The sequence below is a fragment of the Lissotriton vulgaris genome, chromosome 7, assembly GCF_964263255.1.
Source record: "Lissotriton vulgaris chromosome 7, aLisVul1.2, whole genome shotgun sequence".
Classification (NCBI taxonomy): Eukaryota; Metazoa; Chordata; class Amphibia; order Caudata; family Salamandridae; genus Lissotriton; species Lissotriton vulgaris.
The window spans coordinates 1,366,631,881-1,366,656,657 of NC_141695.1; the positions used below are offsets into that span (position 1 = coordinate 1,366,631,881).

At 49.0% G+C, this 24,777-nt stretch overlaps 1 protein-coding gene across 1 annotated transcript in view; it reads left to right on the forward strand.

Moving 5' to 3' along the window:
- Positions 1–17,687: 17,687 nt before the first annotated feature.
- Positions 17,688–24,777, forward strand: part of TRIM72 (tripartite motif containing 72) — a 121,313-nt gene continuing 114,223 nt past the window's right edge. The window contains exon 1 of the mRNA XM_086932065.1: positions 17,688–17,796. The gene's annotated coding sequence lies outside the window, so the exon portion shown is untranslated. The remainder of the gene's footprint in view (positions 17,797–24,777) is intronic.

The window sequence follows — 24,777 nt, forward strand, 5'->3', positions numbered from 1 at the left end:
TAGGCACCTCACTTACCGGAATCATACACAACCCAGGCCGTGAAAGAAAAGCCCCACAGCAATCCTGCTTGATCAATAATAGTTCTGCCAAGTGTTCAGGACTGCAACAGGCAGTAGTCGCAATGAAAGGAAATAATCGCGGTTGTTAAGAAGCACAAACCGCCCTTCGAGGTTTGCCACGAAATGAAGACAAGAAACCAGCTAAACGAACTTCATAGGAAATATGTCTCTGTCTCTATGGCAATATTGTCCGTGGAATCAAAAACAAAAACAACTTGGAACTACATCTCCCAGAATCCTTCTCCTGGGGAGAACAAACACGGAATATCAGCGCAGCGCGTCTTCCAACAGAACGCTCCCTGATAAATGAGTTACAAAACAAACGAAATGTCCCAGAACCGCCCTAATCTAACTAACTAGGGATGAAAGATCACGAAGGAAGAAAACGAAAGCGAGCCCGCTTTCGTTTACATGAGTACTTAGCCGCAGAGCGTTGTCATCAGCCAAGCGCTGGGGGAATCACGGGTTTTTCTCCTGGAAACTTCTTTCTTCTCGCTGGGATCCGGCGGGGAACACCATCCGCCACTCCGATCGACTCGAGAATCACATTGACAAGCACCGTCCGTGAGGATGGGAGGTGCTAATATGCCTTTGGTCTCGTGGCTCTTCCTGCTTGCCCCTTGGAATGCTGGTCACTGTAGTTCGCTCTACTCCTCCTACACACATCCCCGCAGGCATACCATCTCCTAGATCTTGAAAGTAGAATCATTCCTCGTCCCCCGGGCACCACAATCGCTACAGACCTATTGCATTGCAAATGCTTGTTTACCGTGTGGGATATTTGTACGTTTATATATTTATCTTCTGGTTACTGTTGCTAATAATGTTAAACACATTAGCCCTACAGCGCCGTATGTGAACGACATGGAGCGTTCGCTGCACTCTGTGCCTTCATCATGTTACGTTTCCTGAGTGTATTTGTTAACAAGCCTGAAAAAAAAATACTTGGTGGTCCACGGCCAATATGTTTAACATTATTTACAACAGTAACCAGTAGGTACATATAAACAATTAGCAATTCCTTACCCCCACCCCAAAAAAGACTTGCATGCAAGCAATTTAACTTAGCTCGCACAACACCAACAGCAACTTTTAAACCTGATAAAAAATAGCACATAAATGCAGTGCACACATAGTTAATACATAAGGTCCCGTGACTGCACTCCCCTCATTCCCTCCTACATGCCCCCCATCCCCCAGCATGTGTTTTCGGTTGACAAAACACAGACATGCTTCTTAGAAGGACGAAACGAAAGCATCTTTAGAGCTTCGCACAACTACAAGCGTTCTACCTGTTCCCGCTGCTCCGCCCTTTTGTTTTGCTAATTTACTATCTTTGCCACCAACGCTGATACTTCGGGACACTCTTTTCTTCGGGACACTCTTGCGGTAAGTGTGGCCTACGGGCCTCCCCCCCCTCCACCTACTCCCTCCCTGCGGAGGTACGAGTCATGGCTAGGCGGCCTTCTTAGCGTCGGGCCGCTGTGGAGGTGGGGGGTTGCGACGCGGCATAGAGATATCCCCGCACTCTCCCTTCGGGGTCCGGGCGAGTTCGGTGAGCCCACGTGGCGTGTGGTCTGTCCTCGGGGGTTTTGTACCGCCATCACCAACCCCCCCCCCCTCCCGGCCTACGCCCCCTCTTCTCAGTGTGTCGGGCGGCTTGTGTGGCCCCCATTCTGGGCCCACATGGGGGGAAAAGCGGGGCCTGACTGTTTGCGTGTGCTAGGGGGCTAGGTGTAGGAATGTATTGTCGGGGCGCAACCTCCCGTCTCGGCCCGGGCCCTGAGTTGGACGTTTTGTTTTCGTTCACTTGGGCCGGGTTGGGACCGTGGGATGGCTTCGGATTGTTCTTAGCGCCCCCCCTAGTGTCCCCATGCGAACATGGTTGCGGGCCTTTTCGGTATGCTAATGTTGCGTTATGCATTTCAATTTCATCAGCGATAGTGTGATTATCCCAGGTGACTCACTCTTTGTGTTGTTAGGATGTTTTGTTCAAGGGGGTCATAGGAGCCCGAGTGCGGGCTAAGAGTGTTCGGTCTAGGCCCGGGCCCGGAGTGGACGTGTGTATCATCTTCGCTCACTCGGGCAGGGTTGTGACCGAGAGGTTGAGTCGGTTTGCTTCTGCCTCCCACTTCTATCATCCCGATGTATGACGATGCGGGGCTGCTGGAGTTTAGCCCTCCCCGGCGGTGTCGAGTATCGAAAAATATGTATTAGGCATGTCTTGCTTCTGTGTATTACAGTTGGGCTGGGGACAGGCTTTTCTAAAGGGGTTTTCCGGGCATTAATTAGTGAGTGCCCCGTTGGTATTCAAACGCTTCACACTTCCGTTCGCTGCATTTCTTGCTGTTGGGGGGTGTGTTATGCATTCAAACGCTTCAGACTTCCGTTCTCTGCATTTCTTTGTGTCGGGGGAAGTATCATGTGTGGTGTTCGCCTTCGTTAATGTGCAACCTGTCGAGAAGTTTATTTATATTATCGTTATCATGCAAACGCTTCACATTTCCGCTGTTCTCATCTGCTGTGTTGGGGTGGTTTTGTGCGTTTACCCGCCAGTTTGAATAGTGCAACATGTCCAAAAGTGTCAGTATCAGATGGGGCGGTCGATATGCATGTGCGAGGCTGCAGTGTATTTAACGTGGCATTTCTGTTACGGCATGAGTAGGGCGATGGCCCCCGAGCAATTTCTTTGATGACTAATGCTTTTCTGTGCAATGCCACGTTGTGGGGATGCCGCCATTTTACGGGGATGCCGCCATTTTGGGGGCATGCCTTCGGGGGCCGCCATGTCAGGGTAGCATGCCGTTGGAACACCACTCGGCAGGGAGATGTATTGTTTCCGGGGGGCACGTGGCCCGCAGCAGCGGTGCTCTCCTTTATCCTCCTCATCGGTGCCATGCTGGGATCCGGCTGCGTTCGGCAAATGGTTCGGCGAGGCTCCGGTGGTTTAACCTCTGGGCCTCGTTGGAGCGCAGTCGCAGCGGGATCCTTGGCGCGCTGGCCTGTCATGGCTGGGTGTAGGGCAGGCTCTATGTCATGGCCGGGGTATCCCGCAGCGGGCCGTGTCTCGGCTATGTTGCCGCTTGTCATGTTTTTCTTTAATTCATCCTCGTGTCCGAACATTTCGAGGCGATGTATTTAGTATGGGGTGTATGATTTGTTTAAAGTGCCACTGATAGGGCTGTGTGTCCGGTGTCTTGTTGCAGCACGCGGCCGGGTGTTGGACAGTTAAGCAGCGGGTCGCGTGGGTCGGCTCATGGGTACGATGCGCTGCTTCAGGTCCCACGTTGCTGAGTAAGCGGGGGCCCCATTTCTAACTGTGTAATTTCCTCCCGTTGCAGGCCCTACTCGCATCCCACCCCCCCTTTCGCATTCCACGGTGCTGCGCGGTGTCTCACAGCTTCAGCCACTTGTTGCGAGGTATGTACCTGCGAAGCGTTGGGGGCTGGCTCAGGAAGGAGCTGTGTGTGTGGGGAATCTTGCTAAATGTACGAGGCCTCCCTTTGGCGGGGACTGGGTTCTGGGTTGCCATAGGGGCAGTTGCCTTCCCGCCCCTCCTGCGCCCTTGCTTCAGTACGTTTTGTGGCGCGTGTACATATAACCGGTCATCCAGCAGTCGTGGGTATTGCTACCATGCTTAAATCTGTCTTTTTCCCACGCAGTTCTTGCCTCGTCGCCGGCATCGGGCCTCGGGGAGTGACCCCTAACCCCCCCACTCCCTCCCTTGCTAGACAGCGTGAGGAATATTTCAGTGAGGTATGTATTGGTGCCTGTGGGGATTCGGGGTGTGGGCATGTCGATGTGCGGGTCATATCCCTAGTACATACTCCCTTTCACTTTTGTCCCTTTAACAATGCAAGGTATGGGTTGGTTACCCCCTGCAGACTTACGTCTTCATTGCTTCATGTTGCTTGATTTGCATTCTCATGCAGACAGTGCTACGCTGGATATTCTCGCAGCCCCCCCTTTTAGATGCCACTGTATTCCCACAGATAGCATCGCGTCAGTTTCAGTGTCGCTCTTCGTTCTCGCGTCCAGGTTCTAATTTTGCTGTCTACTCATAGTTCAGTATTTGTTCTATGTGGCTCACAGTCAATTTTTCTTTCAGGAGAAGAGCCATACATAACATGGAAAGTCAGGGGTCACCTCCGCTTTTCTCGCAGACGTCTCAGGTCGATGACTCGGGGATAGGACCCTCCCAGGATGCCCAGATGAAGGCACTATTGGACATGATCAAGGCTAATGGGGTGGCATGGGCCAGTGAACTTTTGTTGGCCAACCCCCCCAAAGCCCCCGGGGCTGCCCCCGCCCCACATGCCCCAGAAATGGACATTGTGGAGGACCCTGCCACTGTGAGGCCCAAGCGTGTGAGGAAGCCGACAGTGAAGGACTTCCCAGCGGAACCCCCCCCCAAGACCAGGGCGGCTGAACCCGTCAGAAATGTCATTGTGCACGCCCCAGCCTCACCCCCGGCGGTGAACCTGGCTAGCCCCCCCCCACCCCTCGCCCGGTGGTTGCCTCTGCGGAATTTGCCACCTGGGAGGATCTGGGTAAGCTCACGGACACCCTAGCTGTATTTATGTCCGAGGTCAGAGCGGGTTTGCTTTGCCCTCCTTTGCAGTCTTCGCCTCCGGTGGGTGCCCGGGTGATGGAGCCTGCTGCTTTGGTTCCTCTTCCTTTGTAGGGGGAAGCAGCTGTTGCTCGTGTATGGGGTGGGCCTTCAGTTCTAGGGGGGGACAGCTGCGCAGCGTCTGCTGGCCTCCTTGTTGAGGTGGCCCCCCAGCCGAAAAGCACACTACCTACCGCTGCTACTCCTCCTATTCCTGCCCTGGTGCCGCTTCATGCTTCCCCGGCGCACTTAGCTGCTCCTGCGCTCACAGCTGCTCCTGTGCTTGCCCCGGCTGCGGTCCCCACGTCTCCTGCGCCCATAGCGGCTCCTGCTTCCCCAGCGGCTGCTGCGCCATCCCCTGTGGCGGCTCCCTCGGCGCCAACTGTACTGATGACTATGGCTCCCCTGTTGTCGGGCAAATGCTCCCTCGCTTGGGAGGTTCCGCAGGTGGCGAAGGAAGGCATTTGGCGAAGAGAATTCATCGACATTTTTTCCATCTTGATGTTGGGTGCTGATGGTGTTGATGTTAGGAAAATGGGCTCTAAAGATGAGGAAAAGAAAGCCCGTTTTCAGTCTTGACCTGAGAAAACGATCAAGAACTGGCGACAGGCTTTTTCTATATTGGCTGCAGTGATTACCTAGCGCGTGTCATTACTAATGAAGCGGAATCCTCGGCTGGCATTGGGTGGTACATGAACGACTGTGAATTTCGCAAGAAAATGTCGGTCTGCCCTGAGTTGGAGTGGGACCAGGTGGAGGTCAGACTCTGGATGCAGCATGTGGGGAAGGGTAAATCAGAAGCCATGGGCAAAGCCAGTATACAAGTTAAGAAGGCTGAAACAGATAAAGGGTTAGCTCAGAAAAAAGGTAACTTCAGGCAGTCCTTTCGTGGGGGGCGAGGCGGGGGGGGCTTCAACAGACAGGTTAACAGGAAGGGCTTCTCAGCAACATGCAGGTTGTTTAATGCAGGTAATTGCACCTGGGGAAAGGCGTGCAGGTTTGCTCACTCCTGCAGCAAATGTGGTGGGTCCCATCCCGGGTCAGCTTGTGACAAACGTGATGCCACCACCAGCGCTTCCAGCAAGGACAAGTAAGACCTTTCCCAAAGCAGTTCCGCCTAGCGCCCTCCCTGCCACGCTCATCCCCCCCACTGTCCCCATCCCTGCCTGCCCATGTGGATCTCTTTGCTTGTGCTGTTGCCAGCGGAGTCCCCCCTCCTGCACTCTAAGGGCCCGTCTCCAGTCATTATTCCGAACTTGCTGGCCTTGCTGCGGTCCTACCCCAATGAGAAAGACAGGAATGTCCTGACTCTAGGTTTTCTGGAAGGCTTCAGGATCCCTTACCAGGGTCCCAGGGTCAGTAGGGACGCGGAGAACCAGAAGTCTGTTAGGGAACTACCTGAGGTCGTAGACAAGAAAATCTGTAAGGAAGTGTCTTTGGGGAGGGTGGTGGGCCCGTTCATGTCTCCCCCTCTTCCTGATTTTGTGGTGTCTCCGTTGGGTGTGGCCCCCAAGAAAGAACAGGAGGCTTATAGGTTAATTCACAACCTCTCCTTCCCAGAGGGCATCTCCGTCAACTCTTGGTTACCAGAGGGGGCCTGTTCTGTCTCATACTGTTCCCTGGATATGGCTATTGACCTAGTGAGGAGAGCGGGGGAGGGGGCCTGGCTTGCATAGGCTGACTTGAGGCAGCATTCCGTTTATTGCCCGTGCACCCAGACAGCCAGCACCTGCTGGGCTTCAAGTGGAAAGAGGGGTACTATTTTGACAAATGCATGCCAATGGGTTGCACCGTCTCATGCGCTTTCTTTGAGGCATTTAGCACTTTCATGCAATGGGCCCTCTCCGCGAAGTATGGCGTCACGGCTGTGTCACATTACCTTGATGACTTCCTTTTCATTGGGAGGGAGGGCACGCGGGAATGTCAGGGGGGTCTGAATTGTTTCATCGACTTGGCTAGTCACTTGGGGGTGCCTTTGGCGCCTGGCAAGACTGAGGGTCCGGCACAAGTCCTGACTTTCCTGGGCATAGAGCTGGACACGCTCACGGGTGTGTCTCGACTCCCGGCCGAGAAGGTAATGGGACTGAAGCGGGACATTCAAGACTTGCTGGGAATGGACAAGGCACCGCTAGGGGTCATCCAGAGTCTCCTGGGCAAACTGAATTTTGCGGCCGGAGTAATCCCTGTGGGTCGTGTGTTTGCTAGACGGTTAGCCAGGGCCACTGCCAAGGTCTACAAACGTCATCATTTTGTAAAACTGTCTGCAGGCCTTAAGAAAGATTTGTTGATGTGGGCTGAATTCCTCACAGACTTTAATGGGACTGTCATTTGGAGGTCCCCGTATGTGCATAGCCCCGAAATCAGTATGTTCACTGACGCCTCAGGGCGGGAGGGCTTCGGGGCAATTCTGGGAGAGCTGTGGTGCACGCAGGAATGGCCTAATGCTTGGCGCAAGCGGGGATCACTTCCAACATAACTGTCCTGGAACTCTTCCCTATTGTGGTGTCTTTACCTCTATGCCCGGGCCCATTGTCCAACAGGAAGGTCCTGTTTTGGTCGGACAATATGGCGGTGGTGCAGGCTATCAACGGTCAAACAGCTAGTTGCCCTTTAGTTCTGTGCTTACTCCGAGAATTGGCCAGCAGGAGCCTGCGCTGCAATGTGGAATTTAGGGCTAGGCACATTGCGGGGGTCACAAATGTCGCAGCTGACACTCTTTCTTGTTTTCAGTGGGACCGTTTCCAGGCGGCCTGCCCACAGGCGAGAGAGGAGATGACCCCCTTTGCACCAGGACTTTGGCGCATCTTGGAGTGGAGCAGGAACTGAGAGAGTTAGGGGAAAAGTCCTTAGCCCCAGGTATGAGGAAGCGCTACGCTAGCCATCGGACCACATTCCTCAAAAGCCATTTCTGGCTTAGGTTTGCAGGCCCTTCCACTGGAGGACAGAGTACAGGCCTTTGTAGTGTGGGCCAAGAAACAGAACAAATCCCACTCCTGGGTCTGCGGCCACTTGGCGGCCATCAGTCACGAGGCAAGGTTGAGCGGGGTGGGTGACCCAGCCAAGTCTTTTGTAATCAGGGCTGCTTTGAAAGGTTGGGCTCGGGAAGAACCTAAGACTCCAGATGACAGGTCCCCCATTGAGTTCCCCTCGTTGCAGGCCATGTTAGCGGTCTTGCAGTCGGTGGTACACTCGCACTACGAGGCTTCCCTCTTCTCTGCGGCCTTCATTTTGGCATTTTTTGGGGCATTCCGGAGCAGTGAGTTAGTCGCACGCTCCAAGGCAGATCACTCTGGGGACGCCCTTGGGGTGGCGGACATTTCTTTTAAGGAGGGTCTGTCTATCATGCTCAGACGGTCCAAGACTGACCAGGCTGGCAAAGGGTCAGTCATCCGGTTGGCCCCCCTCGGGGATCCCCGTTTCTGCCCGGTGTCGGCCTTACAAGCTTACCTGGCACTTCGTCCTGCGGGGATGGGTTACCTTTTTATCCACTCTGATCGCAGCCCCCTGACCAAATACCAGATGGATAAAATAATGATAGCATGCCTGGATTGGGCTGGGTTGTTGAAGCAAGGGAAAAGGTTCTCCAGCCATTCCTTCCGCATGGGGGCGGCTACCTCTGCTTTCAGAGCTGGCTTGCAGCCAGACAAAGTTCAACTGGTAGGGCGCTGGGAGTCTACCTGTTATAAACGATACATTCGACCCTGACCTAGTTATTCCGGCATGTCCATGTTCTTGTATATTTTGTTTGCTGTGTTTTATTTCAGGCAGTTATGCCTCTTTGCTGTTTGTGTGCAATATGATTCAATAAACATTCGTGAATATATTGCGTCTTTTCTTTGGCAGGGTCAAGAGTGTGGGTCGTGGGGCACTCCATGGTCGACAGGTTGGGCCGGTGGGCAGCACTCAGGCACTGGACTCGGGGCTTCAAGAACATTGACTGTGTTTGGCTGGGTTTTCCTGGCATGCGCTGGAATAGCTTGGTGCACAGGTTGCGGGAAGCCCTCGCTACGTTAGGGCCTCCTCCTCAGCACTTGATAATTCACCTGGGTGGCAATGACCTGACGAATCTGGGGAGATCTACCTTGCTGAAAAAAATAAAGATGGATTTGGGGGTCATCTGTGGGCTCATGCGCGAATGCGAGATCTGGTGGTCCGAAATAGTGCCTAGGAGAATTTGGCGGGGCGCTAATTCTAGTGAGGCAATCGAGAGGTCTAGGAGGCGAATCAATGGTGCCATGAAAAGGTTCACCCAACGTAGAGGTCTAGGCTTCATCAAGCATGAGATGATTCAGGACAAAGTCAAAGGTTATTTCGAGGCGGATGGTGTTCACCTCACACCTGTGGGCTTAGACCTCTTCCTCCTCGATGTGAAAAAGGCACTCATGAACAAAGGTTGCAGGTAAAAAATAGTAGCAGTGGTGGGGGCCCGAGCGGCAGCGGATACCACCGCACGGGCTGTGGCGGAGTTACTGGGCGATCCGGAAGAAGAGAGGTGCAAACACTGTACTTCAGCGGGCACTTAGGGGTGCCATAGCCTAACCTGTAACCTCATGGGAGGTGCAGGAACTCGTGTCGGCGCCCCAGTAGTCCTTCAGGCGGTTGCGGGCCTGTGCAATCAGGGGTATGCCAAGTCACGCCCCGCAAAGAGCTGTGTAGTATAATTATAATAATTGTGCAGCAGTTGGGTGGTTCGCCACTGTGCTAATTGGCTCAACAGGCGGGCAGGTGGCGAGAATGCGGCCTGCCCTAGGATCGCCCGTAAGTTAACCCACCATCATTTACATATGTAGTATGTAATAAACCTGCAGCAAATGTTCCCAAACTTAACACTTGTGTCTGCGTGTTATTTGCGGGTTTGGGCATTGTGGGGCGGGGGGTTCTTGTGGCCCTGATGTGACTATGCGCTTGCCCGAGGCCACGCAGTGGCCATCAAGAGGGCGGGCCCCTAGTCGCGGAGGGCTGCCCCCGCCCACCTTGTGGCCAGCCACTCCTCACCCGGGCAGGCATCGCCCGGTAGGAGGTAGGCGTGTCATTGACACACGTCCGGGGCGGCTGGGAGGAGCCCCCAGGGGTACATTACTCCCTTGCTCCAGTGGGGAGGCCTCTTTGCCGCTCTGGACGTCGTCGCGCTGATACTTCGGGACACTCTTTTCCCGCCCTTCCTCGAACCCAGAGTGTCTGATTGAGGGGGGCTCTTGGGGAGCTTTAATGTGTTCCTTTTTCGTTGCAGGCGGAGTTACTGGGCGATCCGGAAGAGGAGAGGTGCAAACACTGTACTTCAGCGGGCACATAGGGGTGCCAGAGCCAAACCTGTAACCTCATGGGAGGTGCAGGAACTCGTGTCGGCGCCCCAGTAGTCCTTCGGGCGGTTGTGGGCCTGTGCAACCGGGGGTTTGCCAAGTCACGCCCCGCAAAGGGCGTGTGTAGTATAATTATAATAATTCTGCAGCAGTTGGGTTGTTCGCCACTGTGCTGATTGGCTCAACAGGCGGGCAGGTGGCGAGAATGCGGCCTGCCCTAGGATCGCCCGTAAGTTAACCCACCATCATTTACATATGTTGTATGTAATAAACCTGCAGCAAATTTTCCCAAACTTAACACTTGTGTCTGCGTGTTATTTGCGGGTTTGGGCATTGTGGGGCGGGGGGTTCTTGTGGCCCTGATGTGAATATGCGCTTGCCCGAGGCCACGCAGTGGCCATCAAGAGGGCAGGCCCCTAGTCGCGGAAGGCTGCCCCCGCCCACCTTGTGGCCAGCCACTCCTCACCCGGGCAGGCATCGCCCGGTAGGGGGTAGGCGTGTCATTGATGCACGTCCGGGGCGCCTGGGAGGAGCCCCCAGGGGTAGATTACTCCCTTGCTCCAGTGGGGAAGCCTCTTTGCCGCTCCGGACGTCAGCGCGCTGATACTTCGGGACACTCTTTTCCCGCCCTTCCTCGAACCCAGAGTGTCTGATTGAGGGGGGCTCTTGGGGAGCTTTAATGTGTTCCTTTTTCGTTGCAGGCGGAGTTACTGGGCGATCCGGAAAAAGAGAGGTGCAAACACTGTTCTTCAGCGGGCACATAGGGGTGCCAGAGCCTAACCTGTAACCTCATGGGAGGTGCAGGAACTCGTGTTAGCGCCCCAGTAGTCCTTCGGGCGGTTGTGGGCCTGTGCAACCGGGGGTTTGCCAAGTCACGCCCCGCAAAGGGCGTGTGTAATATAATTATAATAATTGTGCAGCAGTTGGGTGGTTCGCCACTGTGCTGATTGGCTCAACAGGCGGGCAGGTGGCGAGACTGCGGCCTGCCCTAGGATCGCCCGTAAGTTAACCCACCATCATTTACATATGTTGTATGTAATAAACCTGCAGCAAATGTTCCCAAACTTAACACTTGTGTCTGCGTGTTATTTGCGGGTTTGGGCATTGTGGGGCGGGGGTTCTTGTGGCCCTGATGTGACTAAGACTCGCATGCAAGCAATTTAACTTGGCTCGCACAACACCAACAGCAACTTTTAAACCTGATAAAAAATAGCACATAAATGCAGTACACACATAGTTAATACATAAGGTCCCCTGACTGCACTCCCCTCGTTCCCTCCTACATGCCCCCCATCCCCCAGCATGTGTTTTCGGTTGACAAAACACAGACATGCTTCTTAGAAGGACGAAACGAAAGCATCTTTAGAGCTTCGCACAACTACAAGCGTTCTACCTGTTCCCGCTGCTTCGCCCTTTTGTTTTGCTAATTTACTATCTTTGCAACCAAAGCTTCCTAAGTTTCCTTGCAAAGGTAATTTGGTATTCAAACGCTTTTAGGCTAAAGCAGTAAAGGACCTTCTTCTATCCTTACACCTTTATTTTTTCAAACAAAAAACGCTACGAGAATCCATTTGCATCCCCTGTACATGGTGGAATAGCCCCTCTGTAGCCTCCAACTCCCCCCCCCCCCCACCCTCCCCCGGAAGCGAGCACTTTGTTATGGGAACTTTTACTAACACGTGCTCAGGGTGCAATAAAACACAGATGCTTCTTGCTTCTTTCTTCTTTCAACACCGATACCAATCTGTACTGCCTGGCAGACTTACAAGGGATTGTACCATCTCCTCCTACTTCGTTAATGTACCGTTTTTGTGCAATTGCTTTATTTATGGTGATAACAAAGCACAGCAGCCACAACATTTACAAATTGCATTTTAACTACAAACTAAGGTTCCAGTTTTTGTGAACGTAAGTCCATGGTTATATTTTGTACTAATTTACATGAATTACATTTCCTACATACAACATTCTCCCAAAAAAAAGTATAATAACATTTACATAAAAGAAACTATCACATTTTTAAGCGGACTACACTTGACAACATTTACCATTTATTTGATTTAGCGTTACTACCATCAGCATTGCGTAATAGTTTTTACAGGATAATTCAACAATGTTTCAGTAGTTCATAGAGAGCATATCAAACGTTGTAGATATTTTCACAACACAAATAAGAAACTGCTGCCTTTTATTCGCATTATCGCTATTGCATTTCGTCAGCCATCTCCACATATTTTATATTTTGGTAAAAAATTTTAATACATTTCAAAGATCTTTTTACATTTAAAGGAAGATAACACACATAACACTGCCACAGCACCACTCAACGCCACAACACCACTCAATGACACAGCACCATTCAATGCCACAGCTCCACTCAACGCCACAGCACCACTCAACGCAACAGCACCACTCAACACAACACTCAACACCACAGCACAACTCAACGCGACAGCACCACTAAACGCGACAGCATCACTCAGCCAAAGAATCACTCAGCACCACTGAATGCCACAGCACCCCACAACGCCACAGCACCACTCAATGCCACAGCACAACTCAACGCCACAGCACCACTCAGCGCACAGCATACCTCAATGACACAGAATCACTCAACGCCACAGCATTACTCAATGCCACAGCATCACTCAATGCCACAGCATCACTCAACGCCAAAGCATCACTCAGCACCACTCAACGCCACAGCACCACTGAATGCCACAGGATCACTCAGCACCACTAAATGCCACAGCATCATTCAGCACCACTGAAGGCCACGGCATCACTCAGCACCACTTATGCCCACAGCATCACTCAGCACCACTGAACTCCACAGCATCACTCTGTGCAACTATTCAAAAACAACTGAATCTAATATGTTCTCTCAATGTTTCAAGCTTTATTACAAATGTCACAAAAATATGTTAATATTTCACTCTGCACCACCAGAGCATCACTCAGCAACACCACACCATCAATCAGGGCCAAGAATGCATCACTCAACACCACCACAGGATAACTCAGCACCACCACAGGATCACGCAGCACCACCACAGTATCGCCCAGCACTACCAAAGCACCACCACAGCATCACTCAGCACCACCAGAGCATCACTCAGCACCATTGCAGCATCACTCAGCGCCACTACAGCATCACTCAGCGCCACCACAGCATCACTCATCACCCCAGATTTTTCACAATGCATGTTAATTCTTGAAGCGTGACGCTTCTCCAGCACGCGCTTGGCCTCGCACACCACATCAAAGGCTTCTGCTCCCCCTCTCTCACACCCCATCCCCATATGCTCCTTCCCTCCCTCCCACTCGCTGGCTCCCCCTCCCCCCACCAGGCTCTCAATGCTTGTTTCAAGTTTGGCTACAATGCCCCTTGTGCGTTCACATTACGCTTTATTGACTGGCTACCAAGTACTACTTTGGTTAGAAAGGATGTGCGACAAAATGCATAGTTTGCAACTGAAATCCCATTTGTGCTCTCTGATGTATTTACTTTACTGACACAACAGGATTTAATAGCACTATTGTGTGGCAAAACTTGTTGTTTCCTGAAACCGGCTGCAAAGTGAGTCACTCACTGACCGTGCTTGCAAGTGGGCACCGGACTCCCTCGCAGACCGCAGGCTCCTCCCCCTGCCCCTCCTGCAGCCTGTGCTCCAAGACTTACATTACTAATTTACCCCTAGGGTGAGCAAATGGAGCGGGCTTGCGTTAATTACGGGATGTTAGTTGTATTTTTTGTTTGGCAGTAGATGGCACAATTCCCTCCCCCCCAGGCAAGCCCCAGAATTGAATTTTAAAATATTTATAGAGCGCACGTTTACCAAGCGGTTTCTTGGCGCAGAACACTTCGCAATTAACGAGGCATCACCGGCCTCACCTGAACTTACAGGGACAGGTCTGTTTCTGGCCAGTCCCGTTCTCTCTGGCCGCTTGAAAACACCATCTCTTCTCTGAGCTTAGAAGCATGTTCTTTGCCATGTTCTCACTTTAGTCCACAGCACAGAGGAGAGCAGCCTGTTTAAAGGGAGGGGCGCCGCTTTTTCACCGAAAATTTGTGCACTTTGCCCCGGAATCCGGCTTGACAGTAAGAGTGTGCAAACAACAACAAAATCCATAGGCAGTGGGATATGCAAAATAAAGCAAGCCTGTAAATCTTGTCTTTGTTACTTTGCAACGCTTTTTCATTGGTCTGCACAGTAAATGCCCTCAAAGCAACCACCATTGCCTCTGTGGGCTGGAATTTGCTTTTTGGAATATGTGTGGCATACGACAACTGAGTTCTCAACAACATGTAGATGAGTTTTGCTTTTTAGTTCACAATCAAATATGCCAGTCCAGTCTGGTCACTAGATACAGCTCTCTACCAGGCTTTATAGATGTAGCCCTTTCCATGGATGTTTCACGAGAGCCATTTCCATTGAATGTTAGATTTTTCCCTATTTTCAGCTGCAAGAACTTCCCTGAAACATGAGCCTAAACGTCTGGCTGTTGCATGTGGGCACTAACCAGGCTGATAAGAGTGATGGCGGCAATAAAGAAGGCCTGTGCGCATTCCTCAGCCTTCACTGCTTGTTTATAAGGGTGCTAGACGCTGTCTGCATTAAAGTCCTACTGACAACAGCGTTCCTCTTACTTGACTCCAATGATTCAGACTAATTTGTTTTTATTCGTTTTTGCTTGCCTCATGCGCCGGTTTACACTCAATTAATCCCCTTCTTTCCCTTACATTTAATTTACACCCCCTACCGACACATAAATACACTGCACTGCATTCAATGCAACATACACACCAAATACCACTCAGTGCCACATAATTACCCGTCACATAATTACAGTGCACTCCATGCAACATACACTCCAAATACCACTCAGTACCACATAATTACACGCCACATAACTACACTCTACTGAATGCAACACACACAATACCACTCAGTGGCACATAATTATATGCTACATAATTAAACTACACTCAATGCAACATACACTCCAAACAATACCACTCAGTGCCACATAATTACATGCAACACAATTACACTCTACTGAATACACCATACACTCCACACAATACCACTCAGTGCCACATAATTATATGCTCCATAATTACACTGCGCTCAACAGAACATACACTCCAAATACCACTCAGTGCCACATAATCACACGCCACATAATTACACTGCACTCAATGCAACATACACTCCAAATACCACTCAGTGCCACATAGTTACATGCCACATAATTACACAGCACTCAATGCAACATACACTCCAAATAATACTCAGTGCCACATAATTACACACCACATAAATACACTGCACTCAATGCAACATACACTCCAAATACCACTCAGTGCCACATAGTTACTTGCCACATAATTACACTGCCCTCAATGCAACATACACTCCGAAAACCACTCAGTGCCACATAATTACACGCCACATAATTACACTCTACTGAATGCAAAACATACTCCACACAATACCACTCAGTGCCACAAAATTATATGCTACATAATTACAATGCACTCAATGCAACATACACTCCAAACAATACCACTCAGTGCCACATAATTACACGCTACATAATTACACTCTACTGAATGGAACACATACTCCACACAATACAACTCAGTGCCACAAAATGATATGCTACATAATTACTATGCACTTAATGCAACATACACTCCAAACAATACCACTCAGTGCCACATAATTACACTCCACACAATTACACTCTACTGAATACAACATACACTCCACACAATACCACTCAGTGCCACATAACTATATGCTACATAATTACACTGCGCTCAACGCAACATACACTCCAAATACCACTCAGTGCCACATAATTATTTGCTACATATTTACACTGCACTCAATGCAACATACACTCCAAATACCACTCAGTGCCACTTAATTACACACCACATAATTACACTGCACTCAATACAACATACACTCCAAATACCACTCAGTGCCACATAATTACATGCCACATAATTACACTGCACTCAATGCAACATACACTCCAAATACCACTCAGTGCCACATAGTTATACGCCACATAATTACACTCTATCTATTGCATCACCACAGCATCACTCAACACCACCACAGCATCACTCAGGGGCACCACAACATCACTGTGCTACCCAGCATCACTGAATGCCACAGCATCACTCGTCGCCACCACAATATCACTCAGTGCCACCACAGCATCAGTCTGTGCAACCATTCAACAACTGGTTCAAATGTGTTCTCTCAATGTTTCAAGCTTTATTACAAATGTTACAAAAAGATGTTAATATTTCTATTCTGTTCTTGGATTTTCGTAACAATAAAATACACTGAACATTAGCGTCACAAAAGTTATTTACAAAAGTTTAAGCTATTGCAATTATAAATTACAATACATTTTATTTAAGTATTAATTATTTAAAAAAATTAAAAGCAATTGTTATTTGTAATATCAATACATCCAAGTCACGTAAATACAAAACATGTTGCATTACTAGTGCTATAGGTGTCACATTTGCGAAATTTAAAAATATTGGCATTGTAAATGACAAAGCTATTAATTTTGCTATTTTCAAAACCAACAAATAAATAAAAAAATTGTCATTTACAATACCAATAACTCAAAATTTCCTAAAGCGAGACCTATTGCATTGCAAATGCTTGTTGATATTGAAACAGACTATACAGGAGTGAGACAAGGGGGCAGAAAATGTATGGAGGTGGAAAAAAGAGGCATGAGGTAAAATCCAGACTACACAGCTTGATATGCAGCAATCCTGACATTTGTCAGTGCTGATTGCGGCCTTCTGTCAAACACTTTGGGCAAGAGCATTTATTATTATACAAATTAATCACTGACTTTCTACCCGGATGCTGTTGGCTATTCGGCGTATCATACTGCCATCCAGCAGGTGCATCCATTGAACTACATGGGGACTATTTTACGTCCAAAAAATACAGTCATTCCCCACTTTGCCACTTACAATTTCTCACTAAATGCATCCTATAGTTAAAGCAATCCAATCCCATTTTGCTACTTTGGTTTCCACCAATGACAAAGCCAGATGGACAGACATTAATGTGATACGTGACATTTAATCATGCAGTGCAGGTAAGCAGCATTCGCGAATACCGATGTTTAAATGCGTAGGCACTTTAAAGCTAACCCGACTTGCTTTGCCAGTGCCAGTGGTTGTTTCTTCTCCTGCCTATTTTTGCCATCGTTCCTTCTTTCGATGCCCTGTTGCTGCTTCTTGTTTGCTTCACCCACCCCCTAGCCCCTTGCTTCCCTGTATTCTGCGCACGCGCGTGAACACTTGCTTACGCCACCCCAACTTTCTTCTCCCTTTGTTCCCCAAGAGAGAGTAACAGTGACTCAAATAAATAGCCATAATGTTTCCAACCTCAACCTCAGGAGCCTGCGTCTGCCCCGAAGTTCGATTGGTGATTGTAACATCAATTATAAACAGTGAATCTAAACTGCAAAAAAATATCTATCAAGCGGCTATATCCAAATTCTTATTTTCCTCTCCACTTTTTATTCACCCCACGGCTGTCCATCCACTCGTGCTGTCATCTCTTGCTCTCTTCGTCTTTCCCCTCCCCCTTCTCTCAGCTGCCACAGGCGTCGTGCCAGCCGTGCCCTCGACAGAAATAGGCCGCAGGTGTTAAGTGGGAGGTGGGGGCGCGAGGGCGGTGCTGAGATTCCTCGTGCGGACCCTCAGTCTCCATCACGCAGCAGACTGCTGAGACCTCAGCCTCAGAGCGGGAGCGGCCTCCACACTTTCAGGTCAGATGAATGTCCTCATTGTTTTAACAGGGTGGAATATGTGTAGCGGTTAGAGGGCCAACGTGCGTATTGAAGCACTACAAATCACACCCGTTTTCCATAGTGGGCTCCGTGGTTAGGGCAGCCTGTACCTCTGAGAGGTCGGTAGGGTTGGGGTAGAAGAAGCAATGGGGGGCCAGGTCGACCATGCCTGTACCTCGCCCAGACCCACAGGGCTTTTTTCCCGATATCTTGACGGGTCCAACCCCTCTCATATAAGACTCTTCAAGTCTGAGAGACACTGCCTATGGGGTGACCGAATCTTTCACAATTAGAGAAGGTTTTCGAGAGGAGTGTGGCCAAGGGTGCTGGGGTTATGCCATGCGTTTAAGTTCCTGGTGAACTCTTCGCCAACCTGCAAAAGATTGAGTACATATTAAGGTTTGCCAGCAAAATACGGAAATCTCTTAGGCAGAGAGCCAAGAGTGAGTTGTGTGGGGACAGAGGTAAATTGACCGAAATGTTTTTTTAAATGTTGCATGGAAGTTGGATCTGTTCTGATAGTGGACCAGTTAAATACCACACAGTTGAGGAAAGGGTTCATGTGACTATGTGCTCCTCATCAGGCATGCAACTGGACCCAAGCTTTGGGGGAAGAGAGGGAGTGAGGGGCGGGGGTGTGAGGGGTGTCTCCAAAGCCATGTCTAATAACATTGGTAAACAGGGTTTACAACCAGAAATATGCTGCCTTGAGGAAGGCGCAATATAGTCGAAATGTTTGTATTCCTCCAAACTTTTCAAACTTCGCATGTCTGCTGCACTGCACAGCACACATTCCAAAGTGGGGAACGTTTTAAATCAGTCTATGCATTGTGTGTTGCACTGCCAGTACAAAACCTATCTTAGAGAACATGTCCACACCTTTGCATGGTGCAAAGCTGGGTGCTGGTGCAATTTAGAGCATATGTGCACAGCACCTGGGAAGAGAGCTGGAGCACCCTATGTTTGCTGTCCTGCCCTCTACCTTTCACCCAATGCAGTACAGCAACTTCGGCTACTACTGTGCTTTGTGTGAAATAATAGTGCCCTATAGATATCATCTGCAGGGACTAAAATGGCTGATAGAACCAGAATGCAATATTCCATGCCTGGTATCATGAATGGGTCAAACCACTACTAATATTTTTATACTTTTTCATATATATTTTTTTACTCTGAAAAGCAAAATCTCTCACATATTGTTTGTCTCTCATTGCCTTGCACTGGTAGTTACAGTGTGGCAAGATTGTATCGCTGGCTATTGTTGTTGTCTGCTTCTGCAGGGCATCCCATCTCCCCAATTTGACTTTTGCATCCTTCGCTATCCCTTGCTAGTGGTTACCTTGCAGAGGCCTAGATCAGGCGCAGAGAGCAGGGCTGAGGGGGCACGGAAAGCATGGGCATTTAAAGGCAGCCTCGTCAAACAGTAAATAGCCTCCAGCGTGCCATTCCAGTATTTAAGAACTTCAAGTCAGTTGGACATGGCTATAGGGGGCGCTCTTAGCACAATGGGGGTTGTGCCCCTGCTTCTCACACAGGATACATTTTATTCTCAGTTTTCAAGGCCCAAGCTACATTGCTTCTCATTATCTTGAAAGTCCTAGTCAGCCCATGCTGTGATTCCAATTATTGTCACCCCACAATGCATTAACAAATGGACGGTAGGTTACCCGTGTCACCTGACAGCACGCCTACTGCCTGTAAGATGTACGAAAGAAACAACCAATCTGTAATAATTTTTTTTTTATAATTCCACTTTCCATTGTGTTTACATTTATAGTTCAGAACCACAATTTCTCACAACATTAGCATGTATCACCATTTCACATAGATACAAATAATGTGGTATGCATGTACAATGCAGTAGGTGAAATCTCGTGTTTTGTGAGTGAATCTTATGTGAAAACCAAAATGAGCTATGCATTGATTCCATATGTTGGTGCCTCTGAATAGGTACACCGGTTGCTGCAGTAATTCGATACTAAACTTCCATAAACTACTAGTCAAGCTGTAGTGATTAGCTGCGTGTGTGACCTGTTACCTATTTTTGGGAGAAGAGGTGGTTTATTTTTTAAGTTGATGTGAGTCGCAGTGATATGTGTCAAATGTGGATTAATGTGGATTAATGGTAAAATGAGATATCTTGTGAGTGGGTTGAGATATGGTTCAGTGGTTAAGATGATGTGTTATTGATTAAATTCAAATTTGGTCTAGTGGACAGGCTCAGGTGTGGGTAAGAGGCTGGCACTGGAGCCGGGTTCTAATCTCAGCATCACTACTTATCTAGATGGTGTGGCACTAAATGGAAGTTGGGAGAAGGTAAAAAGAATTACAATTTGTTCATTAACAGCAGGGGAAAATGTGTGCCTGCTGGATATGGTTTGCCATGCCAAAGGTAGGATAGGTATCAGAGCACTGACCCACCATTTTGACTTGGCTTGCCGAGGAAGAGAAGTCAGAGTCTGGGATTCTGAGAGGAATTTATTCTCACTCCCCTTCCTTTCACTATGCCTGCTGTTTTTTAGTTCTCGACTGGCATTAGCAGCGCGCATGCACCGCACTCGCCATGCAAGGGTTTTTTGAAGTCAATACGGTTTCAGAAGCCTTCAGAGGCGGACTTGAAGCCCCACCCATCTTTTTCATTCGCTGGCATCATCCTCCATGCTAAACGATGGCTCGTGATTGAAAAGGAGGCTTCTTAGACCCTTCTTGTTACCCTCCTCTCCACTTTTAGCCCCGCCCACCGGACTGGATGTTTTACTTGCGGCATTACACGTTCGGCATTGTATACTCGGTGAGAACTATTTTCTTTCAGATGGTCAGCAGCCCCGTCGCTGGCCAGCTGCGGTGCGTGTGGCTTGCTGTCCAGAGGTGCGCTGTGAGCGTCTGTTCTTGTTTTACAGTGGCTACGCCCTCTAAATTGTATTTTTAAGAATGTCTTCAATGAGCTAGGGACACAGCACGTTCTTTATTTATTTATATTTTCACGGCGTCAACTTCAAGAGTACCGGGCTCTGTTTTTTTTTTACTTTAAAACTGAGTGCGCCGCCGATTGAAGGACACTGTGCTTTGTTTACTTATATAATTCTTAACTTTAACACTGAGTGCAGTGCCCGCTTCAAGGACACTGCGCTCAGTGTTAAAGTTAAAAAAGAAAACAAGCACTGGCGTTGCCAATAGGTCTCGCAGTAGGAAAGTTTGAGCTATTGGTTGTGTAAATGACAAAGCCCTTTATGTATTCTAAATGATAACAACAGTGAAAGGCATTGTTATTTGCCATTGTAATAGTTCCACCTGTCGTACTGCGCGATCTATTGGCAACGTGAGTGTTGTTCGTGTGTGAGTGGCGTTGCATGTGTGAGTGGCGTTGCATGTGGGAGTGGCGTTGCATGTGTGAGTGGCGTTGCATGTGTGAGTGGCGTTGTGTGTGTGAGTGGCGTTGCGTGTGTGAGTGGCATTGCGTGTGTGAGTGGCATTGCGTGTGTGAGAGTGGGCTTGCGTGTGTGAGAGTGGGCTTGCGTGTGTGTGAGTGGCGTTGCGTGTGTGAGTGGCGTTGCGTGTGTGAGTGGCGTTGCGTGTGTGAGTGGCGTTGCGTGTGTGAGTGGCGTTGCGTGTGTGAGTGGCGTTGCGTGTGCTGCCTTCATTGAAAGGGATAATCTAACTCCTGAAATGTTCTTGATTATATAACTCAAGATCAAACAAAAACTAATTAACTATTGGAAGAAAAGCACGAGACCTTTAAAAAACACTTTCCTCCTTCACTAAAACATGAAGGTATACACCAAATTCAATAAACTGGGTTCTAGAATATTAATTTAATGTAAATATAACTGGTGTGGCTCTGATTTTATACTTTGCTTATACTTTTTTGTTAAACAACTGTGTAAACTAAGTGTTCTGGCATCTAGATGCGACGGACCACACTGTAGAAAACCTCAAATCCAAAACCGTGGCATAATGTAAAGAACAGGAATTATTACCACGATAGCCCATTTTATTGGCTTTATAGCTAAAACAAGCAACTGTAAGATCAGTCAAAGCTAAAAACACATTGGGATTTTGACGAGAACAAAACATTAAGTGCCCACATTTTGAAAATCACTGGGATTGTTCTCGCTATACTAATGTTTAAGAGGAAAAAAGGTCAATGAAACTCAACTGCGTGTACCAGAGATGAGGAAGAAGAACTGTTAAACTAAAGTCATGTAAATAATTACAAGGAAGGACGGGTGAGAGACGCACGGAGAGCAGCAGCCTTTGATGTGCTGGCCGGCCGACAAGTGAATAATTAGGGGAGGAGAAATGCTGGCATGAGGCCGAGCGCACGCTGGGGTTTTAGGAAAAAAACAGAGGAGGTGGTCTTAGGATACGTGAAAGGAGAGACTGAGGTGGAGTGGACTGGAGGGGAAGGAGACCTGGCCCGGAAGTTGCTTAAAGAAGAGACACGTGAACACTATAAAAGGCCTAGTTATTTATTATAGATTTTACATTTTAAAATATTAAAATCAAACATAAGAGAGGTTTTTGAACAGCGCACACCCCGAACTCACACATTCAAAGGTTCTGTCATATGTGATGTACACAAAGGCGGCTTGGTGAAAAAGATTTTGCCCAGGATCACACACATTAGTGAAGCAAGGATGCCGGGATTAATCTTAGACGTTTCAAATTCACGCTGCATTTCAGCCATCTTTCATTTATAACGTGGTTTCACTTCAATAAAAGACCATAAACAATGAAGAAAACGTTGTTATAATAATAATCTACAACTTAAATTAAACACATTACTGAAGCTTCCTAACAGTTTGTGCCGATCAAAGATGATTTTCTTTGGAAGAGTGAGGTGTATGGAAGCCGATGGGCAATGAAAGTCGGTGTGCTTACTGCCCTGGTGCGGGTGCAGCATGCAGTATTGTTGTAGGGCTCCACATCATATATAACACCACACACCCTGAAAATGGCGAGGAGGGGGGGCAAGGGAGGTGGTGAACTCAGACAACGGGAGGGGGCGGGAGCAAAGTTAACTTGGACAATGGTGGCGCACAGAGAAGACCTTGAAACGCAAGCAGGAGGACGGGACGGGCTGAACAAGAAGTAAAAGCAAACTTCCAGATTAATACTTTCTTCCCCCAACACGTGTCCCTATCAAAACGAATGTAACCCACTTACTCGGGATACATCCTCATCCATGGACCTCCACAGAAACTGAACAGATCGCACAAGAATGAGATTCCAAAGGCAGGGGAGAGGGGCTGCCCCAGGACCAGGGGAGCCTAAGATAGCAGGGGGAAGGAGAGCGAGCTGTGAGGAGAGGGTAGAACGAAACCAAATTAAACAGACAAGCGGAAAACGAAAGCCGTGCAAAACTAGATGGGCCGGCCAGCAGTGAAAAAAGTAATGTTTCGGGAGAGCCTGGTGCGGGAATGCGAGCGAGGGGAGGCAGGCAGATTACGAGGGAAGCCGGATGGGGGCGGGAAAGCCTGGTGGGAGGCGTGAACGCCGGATGGGGGCGGGAAAGCCTGGTGGGAGGCGTGAATGCGCGAGGGGAGGCAGGCGGGAGGCAGGCGGATTGGGAGAGAAGCCTAATGGGGGCGGGAGAGCCTGGTGGGTGGGCGTGAATGAGGGGAGGACTGGGCTGGGCTTGCATGCGATGCGCGTGCATGTACACGGGCACTGCATAAAAACCGCGGGGCTGAAAGCCCTTTGGTTTGAAGATGTTTTCGCCACATGAATTCTCGCTACGCTCGATGCGCTTGCGCGCATCGATAGGTCGCGAGACCTAAAAACGAACGCGGTGTCCTTCAAGCGGCGCCACACTCAATTTTAAACTTAAGCATTTGCAATGCAATTGGGCTGATTGTATTGCAAATGCTTGTCTTTATTTTAAAATCAGCCATGTGACCAGTGCTGATAATGTGACCCCACGGTACAAAAGGGGGTGGTGATGGACGGAGCATCTGAACCAATCAAACACTCACACCCAGTCAACAGATCTGGGTTTAATCCATCACCATTCTTTAGCCCACTCTGCCACCCCAGTTCAGACATGGCCATATGCAAATCAGTCTGACCCTGTGCCTCATGGGAACAGTCCAGCCCGAACTACCAAGCCATGCCTTCCCTGGACCGGAAACAAGCTTCCAAGGACCGGTTTCTGGCATTCCAGCCGTCTTCAGCCAGGCTTGCTTGAATCAGTGGCAAAGTGATCAAGGGACTCATGTCTGAGCATACCCTGCCAATTTATGGCGAACAAAGTGGTACAAAAGGGGGTGCTGATAGACGGAGCATCTGAACCAATCAAACACTCACACCAAGTCAACAGATCTGGGTTTAATCCATCACCGTTCTTTAGCCCACTCTGCCACCCCAGTTCAGACATGGCCATATGCAAATCAGTCTGACCCTGTGCCTCATGGGAACAGTCCAGCCCGAACTGCCAAGCCATGCCTTCCCTGGACCAGACACAAGCTTCCTAGGACCGGTTTCTGGCATTACAGCCGTCTTCAGCCAGGCTTGCTTGAATCTAGTGGCAAAGTGAGCAAGGTACTCACGTCTGAGCATACCCTGCCAACTTATGGCGAACAAAGCGGTACAAAAGGGGGTGGTGATGGATGCCATAAGTTGGCAGGGTATGCTCAGACTTGAGTCCCTTGCTCACTTCGCGGAAAAGAAAATCTTCGTACCAGGTGTAATTACTTATTATTTTCCAGTTCTCAATAAGCCAGCCCTATCAGCTGTCTTTCATGATCCAATCATAAAAGATGGTTCCTCACCGGAATTCAGGTATTGGGAGATTAATATGAAGATAGTCAATTTATTTCCTTTTCTGCTCTTCAAATTAAATATGGATTACCGAAGAATCACTTTTTTAAGTATATTCAGATTCGGAGATTTCTAGAATCAAAAGGTCTTCTCACTCACTGCTGTATGAACCCAAATAAGATACTAGAGATTAGCAGGAAA